Source organism: Phymastichus coffea, unplaced genomic scaffold (genome assembly GCF_024137745.1).
Source record: "Phymastichus coffea isolate CEN01 unplaced genomic scaffold, Cenicafe_Pcof_1.1 PCOF00013, whole genome shotgun sequence".
Lineage (NCBI taxonomy): Eukaryota > Metazoa > Arthropoda > Insecta > Hymenoptera > Eulophidae > Phymastichus > Phymastichus coffea.
Window position 1 is genome coordinate 3,244,114 of NW_026706824.1, and position 17,668 is coordinate 3,261,781.

Below are 17,668 nucleotides of genomic sequence, written 5' to 3' on the forward strand. Positions count from 1 at the left end.
CAGAACAGTTTCATGTTTTCATATGAGAAATAAAGTATGCGTAAATTTTAGAACACACTAAATTTATTCAACTTTTTATGTACAGAGTTTAACAAAAAAATATTAGTCATTAGTAGTAATAATCAACAGTATTAGTCAATCTGATGAGGAATAACTCAATAATAACAATAATAATGATCTGGCAATAAGTTGGTGATGAATGATGCGCACGCACAATTACATGAGATGTTCAATAGGTCCCCCATTGTTTGCTAAGCATGTTTCCAAACGCCGATGATAATTATTGAGAACGTTTGTAAGTATTTCAGGCGTAACAGCTGCACAAGCTCTTCTCACTCTATCCATCATATCTAATCTAGTGGTAGGTGCATCCTTGTAAACAGCGTCCTTGCAATATCCCCAGAAATAGCTGTCTAGTGGATTCAGGTCAGGAGACCTAGGTGGCCAGGGAACTGGACCACCTCGACCTATCCAATGGTCACGTAATTGAGCATTCAAAAATTCTCTAACGTTTACAGCAAAGTGAGCTGGAGCACCATCTTGTTGTAGCCACATAAGCTGTCGAACATTCAGTGGGATGTCCTCCAAGTATTCAGGTAGATGATTCTCCAGAAAATCAAGATACGCTTGGCTGTTGACATTGCCATCAAAAAAATGGGGACCAATAATATGCCCGTTGAATATTCCCACCCAAACATTAAGACTCCAACCGTGTTGATTTATCACTTGACGATGCCAATGAGGATTGACAGGTGACCAATAATGACAATTATGTCTATTGAGTTTACCGTCACTTTTGAAGGTAGCTTCATCGCTAAAACTAAAATTCCAAAAGAAATTGGGATCCTCGTCCAGTTGATTAAGAGCCCACCTACAGTAATTCATTCTGAGTAAATAATCATTTTCATTGAGTTCTTGGTGCAGGATGATGTGGTATGGATGGTAACCCACGGATCTTAACGTCCGATGAGCAGTAGTACGAGGTACGCCCAACCGACGTTCGATTTCTCTTGTACTGATGTGAGGATTCACATGAACCATTGCTAACACAGCAAGAAGTCTTGGATCATTGTTGTTCACATTTCTGTTTCCACCTCTCTGTCGATGAAGATCATTCATACGGCAACGTCTTTCGATATTTCTGATTTGCCTGTCATTAGGATGGCGCTGGTTCGGAAAACGTTCAGCATAGAGCCGAGCAGCAGCTCGGTAGTTCCGGCGACATTCACCAAGTACTAACAATACTTCAACGACTTCATTTCCTGAATAATTGGTCATTCTGTGAAGAAATATCAAAGACGTAATGCATATTTGAAAGATAACACTAACCACAAGAGTGGTAATAATTTGTTAATACTTACATGAAAAACGCTCAACGACTTTTTCAACAGTTGTTAAAAAAATGCTTACTATTAATAATCACTCATCTCAACACTAAATTCGTCACTCCGTTCAAAACAAAAATCGACGTTTTTATTCAAAAACTTACTTTTACCTCTAAATGAGCATAAAGAATTGAATACACGTTACATCTCGACGTTGACAGAACGGACAACCTTCCATACTTCCCGAATCCGGGGTCGAGAATAGCGATTCCTATGAAAAATAGTTAACCTTCACATGTTCTTGAGTGATCAACCACAAGTTACACCTTGCCTGAACGTAGAATTTTTTGTTGTTTCCGAATCCGTGATAAAAAAAGTAGGGTACTCCAGGAAAAAACAAAGTTGACCTTCAAATGACCTTGGCGGGTCTCCCGGACCCCACGCATGATAGGTTATCTAAACGTAGAATTTTCCGCTCTTTCCGAATCCGGGGTCGAAAATAGGGGTTCCTATTTGAAAAAACAAAGTTGACCTTCAAATGACCTTGGCGGGTCTCCCGGACCCCATGCATAATAGGTCATCTAAACGTAGAATTTTCCGCTCTTTCCGAATCCGGGATCGAAAATAGGGGTTCCTATTTGAAAAAACAAAGTTGACCTTCAAATGACCTTGGCGGATCTCCCGGACCCCACGCATGATAGATCATCTAAACGTAGAATTTTCCGCTCTTTCCGAATCCGGGGTCGAAAATAGGGGTTCCTATTTGAAAAAACAAAGTTGACCTTCAAATGACCTTGAAAATGACCCTCGAGGTCAAAGTCAAGTTCACCATAATATGTCCCCCTCGGAGACGAGTAACTTTTATTCGAAACATTTTTCGCTAGCTCTCATAGTTTTTGGGTTATCTTGGTGCGTAAGTTAAAATGGGACACCCTGTATATAGTTTTTTAATACAAATAGACGTCCATGCATTGCTGCTGAATTTTCATGAAAGATGGAGCTACCTATGAAAGTTGGGTTGTATAATCCGTGCTTCTGTTCCATATTGAACACCCATTTGTTAATGAATTTAACATCTTTTCGCTTTCTTTCATTCTCCACAGTTTTTTCATACTGAAATATAAAGATTTATTCTATCTATGGATCTTTATTCAGTTTGAGTCCGTATTTGAGAGTCTGCTTTCACGCTCTATAATCAATTATGTACCGTTCTTTATCGTAAAGCATCGTTAAAAGTTTTTTCTCTTTTGATCCGAGAGATGTACCATGCTCAAAACAGAGAGAAAGGTCTTTATTTCGCCATATAGTTCTACGGGATACTTTAGATGCCCTTCTAAAATATAACTAACCTCAATAGTATTAGAAATATTATGAAAATTTAACTATTCAACGTCAGAGGCCCACTGAAATTTTCCACATGGTAATGCTTGTGTCATGGCTCATCTGTATGGGTTATTGATATCAAAATACATCAATATCTTACTCTGTTCTTCCTTATTATATTTTGCATTCATGTAATGATAATTAGTTTTCGAATATCGATTACAACATTGGCTAATACCTCCTCGAATTCCTCATTGGTCGGTGACATTAGTTATCACACCAGTGGGCGAACCATTGCTGGTTTTTTCCGATTATGAAGAGGAATGGAAGGCAATCCCTGACCGCGAGAAAAACTGTAACGAGCTACGCGAAACGTCTGAATCGATAGAAAGATTAACAATGTAATGCTAATAAAGGAATCGATACCATTAACAATTAGTGAAGTTTCAACTCGAACCGGAACTTTCTGCTAATCCCTCTCGACTTGTGAAGTGTAACTGGTTGTGAGCGGTGCTTTAGGCACATTCCACTATTTTCGTCTCCGCCAGACTGCAGTTTGATAAATCGCAGGAAAAACTAGAGGTCAAAGGTAGCGCAGGATAACCCGCCACAGCAGGTTTTTCCCTTTTGATAATACTGCCTAGCTTCGCTCGCTCTAGACCGATTTCCCTAGTAAATTACGGATATACTCGAGATTAAAAAGGGAAAGTAAATATTTGTGAATTCCGGACATAACAATTAGGCTACGTGAATCCTCAGCAGACACATTAAGTTTAACGCTACAAGTTGACCCTGTTGAAAAGAGTTTTTAAATTTTGTTACGTATCAAAATTTGTTGATTCTATTACGTAAGAAAATGATGTAACTAATCGTGTACCATTTTTTACCCAATTGTTGAGTAACTGAGTTGCACAGGTTTACGCACACTTGTCGAAATGTTACGTAACTCAGTTACATAGATACGTTGAATATTTGTTGTAAATAATTTTGTTATGTACTTTAGTCACACATCATAAATTGATTTACATATTGATATTTTTATCTGTAGCAACTAGAAAATCTTTAAATGAACTGTTCGTGAATGTATGCATAATTCGTGAGAAGGATATTAAATAATGAATGCGTAGTTTAGGCCAATATGATCGATATATTATAGGCCTAAAATTTTTGGATAAAACTCCACAAGGTTCGGTCAGGTTTGATCTTTCATGCAAACAATGTTTGCACGTAAACGCAAACGGAAACTGCCTAAATGAAGAAAAACCCTTGGTTGATTTATATTAATAAAATACAAATTGATATTGTGATAACATGCGTACAATCGTTGTACAAAAAAAATAAAAACGTGTTATGATTCTACTGATTACAACTGATAACTTAAATTTATGTAGATATGTATATCGGATATAAAATTTGAAATTGGTTAATTTGTGGCTAACCGACCAAATGATGTTTGAAATAAAATACGTTATGTTGTGATGTCGATCGACTGCTTTGTGGCTAGTCGGCCAATATGATGTATGTAATGAATTGATGGTTTTTCTAGTCGCTGTGGACTTGATTAACTATTTTGTGGCTAGTCAATCAATAATACGAGGTGTGATCAAAAAGTAAGGTGAATTTTGAAATTTAGCGGGCTACGTCCGTTCGATCTTCGACTTTTTTATTTGGTTATGTCGGTACACTCGTCTAGAACATACGTTCCAAATTTCAGCTTTGTAGTATGTTTGGTTTGTTTGTGAGAGGCATCAAGGTTAGAAGTGTTTTGCGTGCTCCACGATTTGCTGCTGTCTAAAAACATGGATCAAAGAGTTTGCATTAAATTTTGTGTGAAAAATGGAATCAAATGTTCCAAAACACTTGAAATGCTGAAAGTGGCATACGGTGAGTCTACTTTAAGCCAAAAAAATGTTTACAAGTGGTATAAACTCTTCCAAGAAGGCCGAGAAGACACCGACGACGAACCTCGTTCTGGACGCCCCAGCACATTAACAACTGATGAGAATGTTGAAGAAGTGAAGAAAATAGTGTTGGGAAATCGTCGAATTACCATTAGAGAAATTGCTGATGATATTGGCATCTCATTTGGTTCGTGCCAATCAATTTTGACGAGTGTTTTAGACATGAGACGTGTGTCAGCGAAGTTTGTTCCGAAATTGCTCAATTTCGACCAAAAGAAACGTCGCATGAGCATCGCCCAAGAGCTACTGAATGACGTCAACGATGATCCAGATTTACTCAACAGGGTTATAACAGGTGACGAAACATGGGTATACGGTTATGACGTCGAGACTAAGACTCAATCGTCCCAGTGGAGGCATTCTGGATCACCAAGACCAAAAAAAGCACGCCAAGTTTGATCAAATGTAAAGGTTTTGCTTACAGTTTTCTTTGACTTCAGGGGCGTGGTGCATCATGAGTTCTTGCCACAGGGTAGAACAGTAAATAAGGAATATTACCTGCAAGTTATGCGCAATTTGCGCGAAGCAATCCGCCAGAAACGTGCGAATTTGTGGAAAAATAAAAATTGGCTTTTGCACCATGATAACGCCCCTGCTCACACATCGTTGCTTGTGCGCGAATTTTTGGCTAAAACCAACACAGTAACGATGCCACAGGCACCGTATTCCCCAGATCTGGCCCCCTGTGACTTCTTCTTGTTCCCAAAACTGAAAAGGCCCATGAAAGGACGGCGTTTTGCCACGATTGAGGAGATAAAGACGGCATCGAAGGATGAACTAAACAAGATCACAAAAAATGATTTTTTGAAATGTTTTGAGGATTGGAAAAAGCGTTGGCACAAGTGCATTATATCCGAGGGGGATTACTTTGAAGGAGATAAAATAAAAATTGATGAATAAATAAATATTTTTTGAGAAAAATAAAAATTCACCTTACTTTTTGATCACACCTCGTATATACGAGTGTGTGTAATTTGTGTTTGTATTACCTGGGTTCGAGGAGGGTCTTTCTCACGGCGATTGCTAAATTTGCACGACTTAAACAAAGGAAACTGATTGGAGGAGTTTTAAGAAACTAGAATATAATACGCACTTATTTAACTATTTGAATTGAAACTAATTAAGCTTAACTATATTATGTTAACAAATTAAATAAGTTAATGAAAATCTGTTTAACGAATGTAGAATTCAGAACGTGCGATTAGTTCGGACGAATGATTAATACTGTCTTGACCTCGACAACTAAACTTATAACACGCTGTCACCCAAAACGCACATTCTCCCCTACTCTCCTTAAGTAGGAAAAGAAAGAAAAGTCACATAGTCAGATCGTAGTTAGGCATGCTGAGTAGGTATGTCGATGAATGGAAATAAGAAAGAGAGAAATAAATAGTACGTGGCCACTAGGAGAGAAAGGAGAAAGCGACTACGTTGCAACATTATACTTCCTCTTTAGATATATATGAATGCTTTCGTCTTTCGACGAAACATTATCTAATCATGCATTTCAGGTAGGTAAAGTTGACCAGGTAATTTTTGTTAAAAATAAAATTGATAAGTAAAATTGAATTGACATTTTTTATTAAGTAGAGTGTCAACTTTTATTACTTGTTCTAAAAATAATATATTTTTATAATACTTTTGGAGGACATAAATGCGGTAATATGAAGGAATATTTTTGTATATTATCAAACACAACAACAATTTCTCAAATTTATATATTTATTCAATATTATCAAACTTACAACTTACTCAGCACTTTACGTGAATACATACAATACAGTTATGCGGAGGCTCCAATATGTTATGTTTAGTAATTGAAGGAAAATTAGAGTAATACAAATTTACTGTTAAATCGTAAGATTATACATTTCGGACGAGTCTAAAGTAATTCAGCTACAAACCTTGTTTTATACAAAATGAAAGCATCGTTTTAATTTATTAAAATCAAAATATTTATAAATTTATAATAATTTTACAGTTCACTTGTAATAAAATTAATAATGGTATAAATTAAGCAGTATTGAAAACTATGAATTCTCACCAACATCGATATATTATACACATACTTTGCAAATGACCCGTTTTAATAGCTTCTTTTCTGTTATAAATCTTTACAACTTACCAGATATAAGGTACATTATCATGGACTATAACGGCCTCTATTTTCTGAAACAATATGTATTTTTTTTACCTTCTAGTAATTTATAATAAAACTATGATTTCGGAAAAATGTTCCTTTCTTTGTTATAGCATAGCTGTTATCAGAGCGAAGCCAATTGCTTACACACCAATTGCTGCACATTACTTATACAAATATCTCTGCTTAACCATTTTTTATAAACAGCTATAAAATATTTAAATGAATTGAGATTATAAAATGTCAAGTAAATATTATGCATAATTACATTTAAAGAGCCAGCGTAAACACAAAATCTAAATGTCAGTAGAACAAGGACAAAAAGGCAAACAACTAAACACTTATGCACAAGATCTAGGAAATAATAGAAATAGATCAATTTGAACTATTAATGGTCAATTTTTATTTAATATAATTTTCATTTTACGTGATCACGTTCGCAAATTCTATACACATACTCCACACAGTAAACGATTCAATCTAAACGGTAATCACAAGTTATTAATTTTCACTTCAAAGGCCTTTCACGAATTAGCTAAGATCTTTATATTCTATCGATCATTATTAATATCAAAGCGGCGTCTTACAAATTTATGAGCATCATCGAACGATAATCTTCCTTTGGTGCACCAACTAGCCATATTCCCAAGTGAAGTAGACGAGCTCCATCTTTTCTTTATCTAAGCCATATGTATAGTCAAAGTTGTTGTCAGTAGCTAGTCAACTCGAGGATGCACGAGCTGGTAGGCCTTGGAATTACTCTTTCGCTTGTGGATTTTCCGTAAGCCAAAGTCGACACGCAACGTTGTTGTCAGAGACAGATAGTCCAGGTAAGAGCTCTCAAGCGTGAGGCTGTGTTCGTTTTTAAATTCTCGCTCAGCGCATTAGAGTGTGCTCATAACCGATTTGGGGAGGGTTCTTGTCCAATAATTAGATAATTTTTTAGAGGTTCCGAAATATTTCATCCCACTCAATTTGATTGTACTTTTAGCATTTTACCAAATCTAAATGTGAAATAAATGATATTATGTGCGATTCTGGATTCAATATTATTTGTCTTTTTAAAATTAACTCACTTTATTTCATGGCTATTGAAGGACAAACTTAATGTGGAACTCCTTTGGCAGTTTGGATAGTCCTTACTGTTAATCCATTGCCATTTTCAAAACAATAACCAGAATGAGCAAATAAGGGTCCCCAATGAATAACGCTCTGCACTAAATGTAATAGCTGATGCACTTTAAATGTCATTACGATGGGAAGATATGATCTTTCAGTTTCTTTGATAAATAAAAGCAAAGTATCGTGAGCTTGTATCAATTCAGCTTTTGATATACTACTACTCTTCAAAAGAGTAATATGCTCCTACAAAAAGTACCTAGTGCTCGACATATTTTGCCATATGAGGAAATGACAGCATATTAGGAACACTATAATATAGTATCCGATTTGCTTATTCCTTGGGTTTGTTATTTATTAATTTCAATTTTCTCTTTTTAATACGTTCTACACTGACAAAAAATATTTTTAATATACATCAATTAAGTTCAATTACGATGAAAATTATCCACATATTTAGTAATTGTAACTGCTAATATTTATATATATTTATTATATATCTGAATTACAGAGTCATTAAAATTAATATTTCTATTAACAGCAAAACATATGACGAAACAGATAGCAGTAACTCATCGCAGTTTATGCAAAAATTCAGTACGTAAGTAAAGTGATTTTTTTTATCTATTATGGTGAACTAATTAGGAACGAATTTTTTTTAATTTCTAGTACCACAAGCAATACATCTCACAAAGTTTCAGATTCAAGTAAAAAAATTTTTTATTTTGTAAAGCTGCTGCCAATATAATGCGTGAATTAAATGAATACTCGACACCTTTCATACCAAATTAATCAAATCATAATAATTCAATAAAAAATAAAACGTATTGAATGAGTTACGAAATTCTAATCAATAAAACAAATATTTTTATTTAACTTACGCACAATATTTTTTACTGAGATATTTATTAAATAGATTGCCTGTCTATTTTCCTGAGAATGTTGTAAGGTTTTTTAAATTTGATTTAAATTTAGTTAATTTCACTGCATGCTTATTGTATTTTCAATAAAAATTATCAATTAAATAGTAGTACTATTACGCGTCTAAACTTATACAAGAAAATATACAGTGCCGGTCAGCCACTTTCCCCCCCCCCCCCCCCCCGGGCAAAATCAGTCTAACTTCAAAGTTTTATATCTCTGGTAGAAATTAACGTACAGAGACGCGCGTGGGTGCGTTTGAAAGGTCTTTCGGAGAGCTTTCAAATGATATGACTCACGGTTGCCATCGATTGTTTTTTTAAATTTTGCAACAATTATGCAAAATTGAAAATTCTGAAATTTTTTTATTATTTTTGACAATTAGCCAATTTTGGAAAAAAAATCGTACGAAAATTTGAAGTACACCATTTTTTAGCTATTACCAAGCCCTATCTGAATCACTCATCAAAAATTTATTTTCGTCAAATATGACGCGCGCACGGGCATTTTTTCCTGGAAGTGACAGTTTTTTTCAACATTTTTTATCTCCGTCAAATTGTAACAATCGAAAAAAATTTTATAGGAGAAAAAATGTTTGTTTTTTCACGTAGAATACTGCAATAATTTTTTTTTCGGTTTTTTGAAAAATTTTTTTTTTCGGTTTAAATTATTTTTCAAGGTCGAAAAAAAAAAGATTTTTTTTTTTAATGTAATTTACGATACTTGTTATGTAGTATTATTGAATGGGTGGAAAAAAATTTTTTTATGTGGTTTCTCATCTTTTTAGCGTACCGACTGTGAGAAAAAAAATTGAAAAAAACCGAAAAAAAAAATTTTTCGAAAAACCGAAAAAAAAATTATTGCAGTTTTCTACGTGAAAAAACAAACATTTTTTCTCTTATAAAATTTTTTTCGATTGTTACAATTTGACGGAGATAAAAAATGTTGAAAAAAACTGTAACTTCCAGGAAAAAATGCCCGTGCGCGCGTCATATTTGACGAAAATAAATTTTTGATGAGTGATTCAGATAGGGCTTGGTAATAGCTAAGAAATGGTGTACTTCAAATTTTCGTACGATTTTTTTTCCAAAATTGGCTATTGTTAAAAATAATAAAAAAATTTCAGAATTTTCAATTTTGCATAATTGTTGCAAAATTTAAAAAAACAATCGATGGCAACCGTGAGTCATATCATTTGAAAGCTCTCCGAAAGACCTTTCAAACGCACCCACGCGCGTCTCTGTACGTTAATTTCTACCAGAGATATAAAACTTTGAAGTTAGACTGATTTTGCCGGTGGGGGGGGGGGGTAAAAGTGGCTGACCGGCACTGTATATTCAGCAAAAACAAAATGTCACACCATATCGCAATACTGACCTGAAAAAAGTTATAAAAGATATAAAAAGGAATGAACAAATTACTCTCGGCAGTTGATCAGTAGTCCGTCAGTCAGTCAATAAGTACCTGTAAGACTCAAGTCCGTACACACCGGTCCGACAATTGGTGATCATTTTACTTAATAAACTCATAAACTCGCGACTGTTACAAAGTAATATCGTGCAAGTATTATTCAACAACCTATCCTATTCAATTCAACAAGCAGTTAGCACCTGCTACACTCATACAATTCAACAAGCAGTTAGAGCCTGCTACACTCATACAATTCAACAAGCAGTTAGAGCCTGCTACATTTTATCAACAATTAAAAGCTAGGATTATCAAGAACAAACAAATCATGTATTCAAAAATAACGTTATTCATTACATTCTTTCAAATTACTTATGCATACATTGGATATCACTGCGGCATCACAAACACAAACATCATAACATTCTCCCTATTGGACGCTGACGAATGCGACTTTAACACCGAAACCATAAACTCAACAATAGTAAATGTAGAACTTATCCAAGCAGCAGAATTTAGAAATGTTCCAGTACATCAATGCAAAATTGAAATCCATCGGACAGTATACCAATGCGGATTATTCGGACGCCTCGAACCTGAACAAAATGGAGAACAGGAATACTTTTATGAATTGAGCCATGAACAATGCCAAACTATCCACGAAACGAGAATTTTTAAGTATGAGAATTTTCATACGATTGCCGATTTAAAAATAAACGCCACAACAACCAAGGGCATAGACTTCGCTGGCGATGCAGGAAGCTGCAGCGGCGTAGCCTACGCAGACAGGTTCGGATCATGGAGTAAGGTACTTGTTCAAGGCACAATTAAAATCACATTAATACAAGCCTATGCGAAAATTTTTGTGAATAATGACAAATTACATTTAAGCTCAGGAACGATATGTAAATTTTCAGACACAACTTGCGTAGACTCTGACGGGGGTTATACATTTTGGGACATTTTACTTCAGGAAGAATGTTTTACTAACACTTACGATATTTTATATAAAGGTCCAGTAACAAAATACTTTAACACACACAATGACGACATAATATACATGGTAAACACTAGCGACACGACCTTTGCTTTAACAGCCAAAGATAAAATATTAAAATGCTACAGAGAGTTCATAAGAACAGAACACCCAAAACTCTTTATCGCGGAATGTTAGTATACAACGAAAATATGCACACACACAAACAGATGACACAGATGTACTTCAGCCCCATCGGTCCCTTTTGACCTGGACTTTATTACCCCAAGGAAGGAAGGCCCGAGCCCACGCCAACGCTAGTTAGTCCGAGAGTACCGCTCATCCAGTGCAGAGCTTCTCTCTGTTCACTTATATACTTTATATTACTTTCATAAGAAATGTATTGATTACGCTGTGTGTTCTATCATTTAATAAAGTATTCATATAAATATAAAACACGTAACCTTTATTTCGCCTACACGGAAGAAAACAATAACTTCAACAAATATAAATTCGATAAAGATACTGTTACTAGCAAAAGCAAGGTCAACATAGATTTATTCACATACGTAAATTCTAAATTTGTATATGTCGAAAAGCATTTGGGCAGACAGCTGAACGATCTTTACAGAAAAATCATTACAGATAGGTGTGAAGTAGAGAGGAAAACAATACAAAACTCCCTATCCCTTGCAACCCTCTCCCCTGACGAATTTGCTACAACATCATGAAGAAACCTGGATACATTGCCAGGATCGCAGGAGAAGCAGTTCATGTCATAAAATGCACTCCTACTACTGTAGTGAAGGCACAGCACCGTAACGAATGCTACAACGAATTACCAGTAATTTCAGGCAATGAAACCTGGTTTCTTACTCCAAAAACACATATCCTCAAAAGAAGAGGTACTCCAATGAACTGCAACTCCATAATACCTACATACTACAAAGTAAACAGCAAATGGATAAAACTAACACCCAAACCAATGGAAGCAATACCACCACAAGCACTCAAACCTAACACAAACATAAAATGGAAATTTGAATCCATAGATTCATTAGCAACTAGCGGCATATACTCACAACAAGAATTGGACCAGCTACAACAACAAATAATGTTCCCCATGGAAAAAGCATCTCTGTTAAATATTATAGCTAAAGAAATATCAGAAGAAGGAACAACAAAGGACATTTTTACAGAAAATACACTTACAAAATTGGCTGAAAGCACGTGGAATCACATATTCAACAAACTAATCACGTGCGGATTAATCTCGTCAGTAATCATAATGATATTAATATTACTGCAAATAATAAAATTGACGATTGACACCATCATCAGAGGATGTACGCTGCACATGGTTTATGGCTGGTCTATGAACCTACTATGGGCCTTCTTCAGCTCAATAACCCACCTGCTAATGATACTAGGACGACAAAGCCATGAAAGTATGACAACAAATAACAAACAAAACGTAGAAATTCAACTAGACACAATACACACAAACCTGAACGACACAGACGTCAAGATACAAATTTACCCTGATACCCACTGTCCTATTCCTCAACAAAACTTACCTCTCGAATCAACAATAATCAAATACAAACATGACCTATTTTCAACAAAAGTCTAATTGTCGTGTTGTTCAGTACCCCAAATGCTTTACGTCATGGCCACATTTTAAACGGGGAGGGTAGCGAGATATTCGCTTTAGGAATCTAAATTAAAAACAAATTTCTTATCTAAAAAACAAAAGACAAAAAAAAAAAGATTTATTACAATTCTGTTTACAAATATAATTACACTTATATACAATTACATTTATATCGATGGTCTACACTTGGACCTATAATTACATTATAAAACTCACTAAAAACCTCCACACATACTCGACGAAAACCGTTACAATACACTAACAAATCATAAAAAAATAATTCACGAAGATTCCAAGTATCTTCGTCTGGACCGTACTCCCCCAAGAAGAAGGCCGTCTGCGTCACTCGATCGCAATGCCTCAGAGTACGCACTAATTTCCATCTCTGAAACTAACAAGCAAACAAGAAACAAATTGATCAGATATATCAATACACCAATATACAAATATACATTGTAAAACACTTACATCTATTCTCACATATTTTCGGGTCCCGGGCTTAGGCGCGACTGGTAAAGGCAAGCCCTCCCGTCTGGCTTTCTTTACCGCACGGGAATGCTGCCTCTCCGCAAAATAGACAAAGGAAAATATATAATAATAACAACGAATAAGAAAAAAAATAGAAACTAAGTAACAAGAACCACAATCAATTTGTAAAATACTTACGCAAACCATCAAATGACGCTTCCTTGGAAATCCAAACATTATAAATTACAAGTCAAAATTGAACTGTACAAAGTCGAGCAACCACGCTCCTTATATACTAATTAAAGTGCACATATCGCAAAATTTCTGTATAAACCGCTAGTAGCTTTGAATTTCAGAAGTACTTTTTTTTTCTTTTTTGCAAACATTGCAATATCTTAGGCCCTGGGGTGTTACGTCTTACGACGCATCCTTTTTGTAACAAATGCACATTCGTGAAATTCATAGCTGCTAACCTACTCGCACGTCAGCTGACGAAACGCAAGGTGAATGACACTCCGAAATAAGTGTAACGGTTTACGACGCAACCTTTTTTGTAACAAATGCACATTCATGAAATTCAAAACTGTTAAAATACTCGCACATCAGCAAAAAGCTGACGAAACACGAGGTAAATAACACGCCTAAATAAAGTCACCAAACGCAAAATTTATATTCAGCAAAAACAAAATGTCATACCATATCGCAATACTGACCTGAAAAGAGCTATAAAAGATATAAAAAGGAATAAACAAATTACTCTCGGCAGTTGATCAGTAGTCCGTCAGTCAGTCAATAAGCAGTTAGAGCCTGCTACATTTTATCAACTATTAAAAGCTACGATTATCAAGGTAGTACAATTATCAAACATACATTTCCACATACATTTATAATAAGTGAGACATATCCAACCACTAGTCAACATATTGGAACGTCTCATTCATTAGCTATTCGTAGTTGATGCACGAGACGTAACACACTTTGTGGTCTAGAATCATGAATAATTATATGATAACACAGAACCATAAAAGTAATATATAATAAATATCTTAACTTTCGAATAGACAGAACTATTTCCATCTATTTTTTGACGCTAAACGTAAAATAGCAATCTTAGAGACTATTCAGGAACCGTACGTTCCGTTCTCGATCGATCACTGAGAACGATAGATATATTTCATTTCTTTTATAACCATATGACGAAGTAATAAAGTCAATTAAATGATCGCGCTCAAAGCGTGATCGATGGCTCGCTTGACCATATCTCCAAGCTTGCTTGGCTAGTCGCTCAAAAACCGCGAGAAACTTACTCTCTACGTTCGCTCCCGCAAAAAGCAACGTCTTCTGAGAGGGTTCCAGGCATCCTGCCCGAAGACAAAGACATATGGCTATGAATTAGTCCTGTTGACCGCGATATCATCATCAAGACAAGGTTATCTCTTACTTTTACCAGCAGACTTTGGGTTATCCCGGCATCGACAAAAGAGTTTCCACCACAATCATCGTCTCGCTGGGGAGTCGACCGATCGAGCCATCGAAGGTTGTCATAATCTTGTGTAAGTCGCCAATTGTACGCGTGAACCGTTTGATAATTAGAATTATAAATATTAATTACATAAAGCTGTGTGATAGGGTTATAGCGATGTTCGCTAGCCCTGTGTGCGGCACTCTCCTCGCGCGAGCGCAGCGACCAAGTGTACGCTATATAGCGACTACATACTTGTGTCATTGCAGGATCTGGAGAGAGGAGCGCGACGATCGGCGAGGTGTCGCCGTGAGTGCGAGTGAAAGCGAGAGAGAGAGAGAGCGATTTTGACTGATTTTTGAAGGCGAGAGAAGTGAGAGCGCGGCGGCGCGAGGCTTAGAAAATTAAGAGAGAAGAAGGGCAGTTAGGCGCGAGCTCTCGAGTAATTAGGGCCGCCTAAGGAGAGACTGGTGGAGACAAGATTTCGGCAGGAAGGGAACTACTGCCATCAGTGCGACTGCCACTTCACCAGGAGAACCAGGTGCTTAAAGCTGAGCCAGTGCAAGCAGCGACCATTCACCGTCCACGAGGCAAAGGCCGTGCTGCGGCCCTTTCTGCAGCAAACTCAATCGTGGCCAGGTCACCGTTTCCGGCGGGTCTACGTTTTCGTCGGCGTCGCCTATCTACCGACGAACCGTCGGCATCTGGTGGATCTAAGACCAGTTTGTCTCTCTCTCGCGCCAGCTCTCGCTCAATTACAGACATTAGAGTATTGTGAGAAATTTATCGCGCACACTGAGCGATCTCGCTCGCGTGATCCCGCGAACTCTGGTCGCGGAAAGACTGAGCGAGCGCGCTCACCGCGGTGTAGTATATCTTGTAGCGATATTTGTGAAAAGGCGTCAATAAATGAGATCGCCATATATAGTATAAATGAATTAAAGTGTTCGATTATTTGTATCAACCTCCCAAACCAGAGCGAACCTCGGCCTGTGAAAGTCAGAGCCGGCTTCCTTTACCGAGAAAGAACCCAGAAAAATTAGCAGAGCCCAGCCCAAGGCGCACGGTGGATGACCCCTCTCGCAGCTGGAAGCGAGATAACCGTCTGTACAAAGGATGAATGGCGTGATTGATTTAATGAAATAGCCGAGATTGTGAGATTCAATATATTAGATTATAATTTCATAGGAGTTCAAAGTTGATTGATGTCTTTACTTTATACATGTTAATAAATTGACGAATTGCTCATCTCCGGGTTTCGATATTCATCCTTTTTATTTTCATCACTTTCCTAATGCTTTTAGTTATTTAATCCTTAGAACGTCAATATAATATTTACAACCACAAAATTATTGGTTACTGAAAAATTAATAAAAGAAAATTTATACATTGAACGTTTATAAAAAATTAATTATATTTATTTTCTTTTAAATCTTCTGTAAAATTATTTTTGTATTTTCTCAAATTCAATTGGCTTTAAAATTGTCGGTTACTAAAAAATTAACAAAAGATAAGTAATAGGAAGAAAATGATATCATTATTTTATATGCTTAATTGAAGGTAATATATAATGAAATGTCATCTACCAATTCCATTGTAAATAATTATTTATTTATTTCCTGTTATAAATATTGTAATGCGGTACATTACAAGGCCTTTCCTGAGCGCCGCATTATTTGCAATACCTCAGGAAAGCCATTCCCGTCCCTTGCCGCCCCATAACCAGTTACGTAAAATAAAAACAAACGCGCCCTATAAAAAACGATTACCTTTTTTCATGCCCGAACAACCACACCGGAGATATTGGCGAAACAAACTCTATGAAAGTGATCCGACGGACACTCGAAAGAAAAAAAAAAAGCAGCGCACCACGAAATAAGAGAACGCACGCACACACTCACTCCCGACCACATGTTACCGACCGGCAAAAGAAAAACGGGAAAACTTCACTGGGAAATGCAACGGAAATGCATGTTAATGACACATGCAGATCCGTTACACTCCCAGGCACCAACACCAACATTCACAGAACACTAACACTCCTGGGGCAAGCAGAAAATCGCCGATGAAGTGGCAGCCGGCAATCAGCTGGGTCGGGCTGCCGAACACCATCGGCGACATCCTGAGCGCCACACACAACCACAGCGATAACCACACACACGAATCCGGGAACACGTTACTTAACGGACACGGGAGCGCCCCAGGAGGCGCTCCAACAACCGATACGGGAACACGAGGCGTACGCGCAAGAGACCGAGTGGCCATTTTGAAGCGCCAAGATGAACTGAACAGAGCGAGCGAGACAGACTGAGAGCCAGCGAGCGAGACAGAGCGAGCAAGATAGACTAAACAAGAGCGAGCGAGATAGATGATATGAAATGATGAATAGAATATGTAAATGCGAGGATGGGGGCGCTACAATTGAAACGACGTATATTATATATGTATTCACAACGAATTAAAATTAAAATTATAATTAAAAAAAAATGAACATGGAATAAATACCGAATTATAAAAATTCGCATGCAACCGACACCCCCTATTATAATAGCGAGCGACAACTACCCCGTTAAATTTAATCAATAAATTAACCGACAGAATTCGAACTTCTGACGAAATTCACTAGTGACGTCACGACCAATAAGCGAATTAGAATAAAATTTGATTTCCGTCCGGATAGAAAAATAGATAAGAGTAGGGGTAGATCTTTTCCGTCAATTAATGATAGCTACCTTAGTGGGGGATGAGAGAGGGTAAATAACGACTAAAGTAGGAGAGTTAAGGAGGGCGCTGTATCCTTCTAATTTACATACGGACCAATGATAAAATATTCGGAGGGCGCTACCGATATCCGAATTAGCATACCGACCAATAATAACATTTCTTCTCGGAAAGAGGAGAAGAAAAGCGAT

General features: G+C 36.7%; 1 protein-coding gene across 1 annotated transcript in view; it reads left to right on the top strand.

Annotated features, from left to right (window-relative positions):
- The window catches only part of LOC131673513 (uncharacterized), a 1,322,481-nt gene that overhangs the window by 28,523 nt on the left and 1,276,290 nt on the right, over window positions 1-17,668 (top strand). Inside the window, exon 2 of the mRNA XM_058951551.1 lies at window positions 8,410-8,469. The gene's annotated coding sequence lies outside the window, so the exon portion shown is untranslated. The remainder of the gene's footprint in view (window positions 1-8,409; window positions 8,470-17,668) is intronic.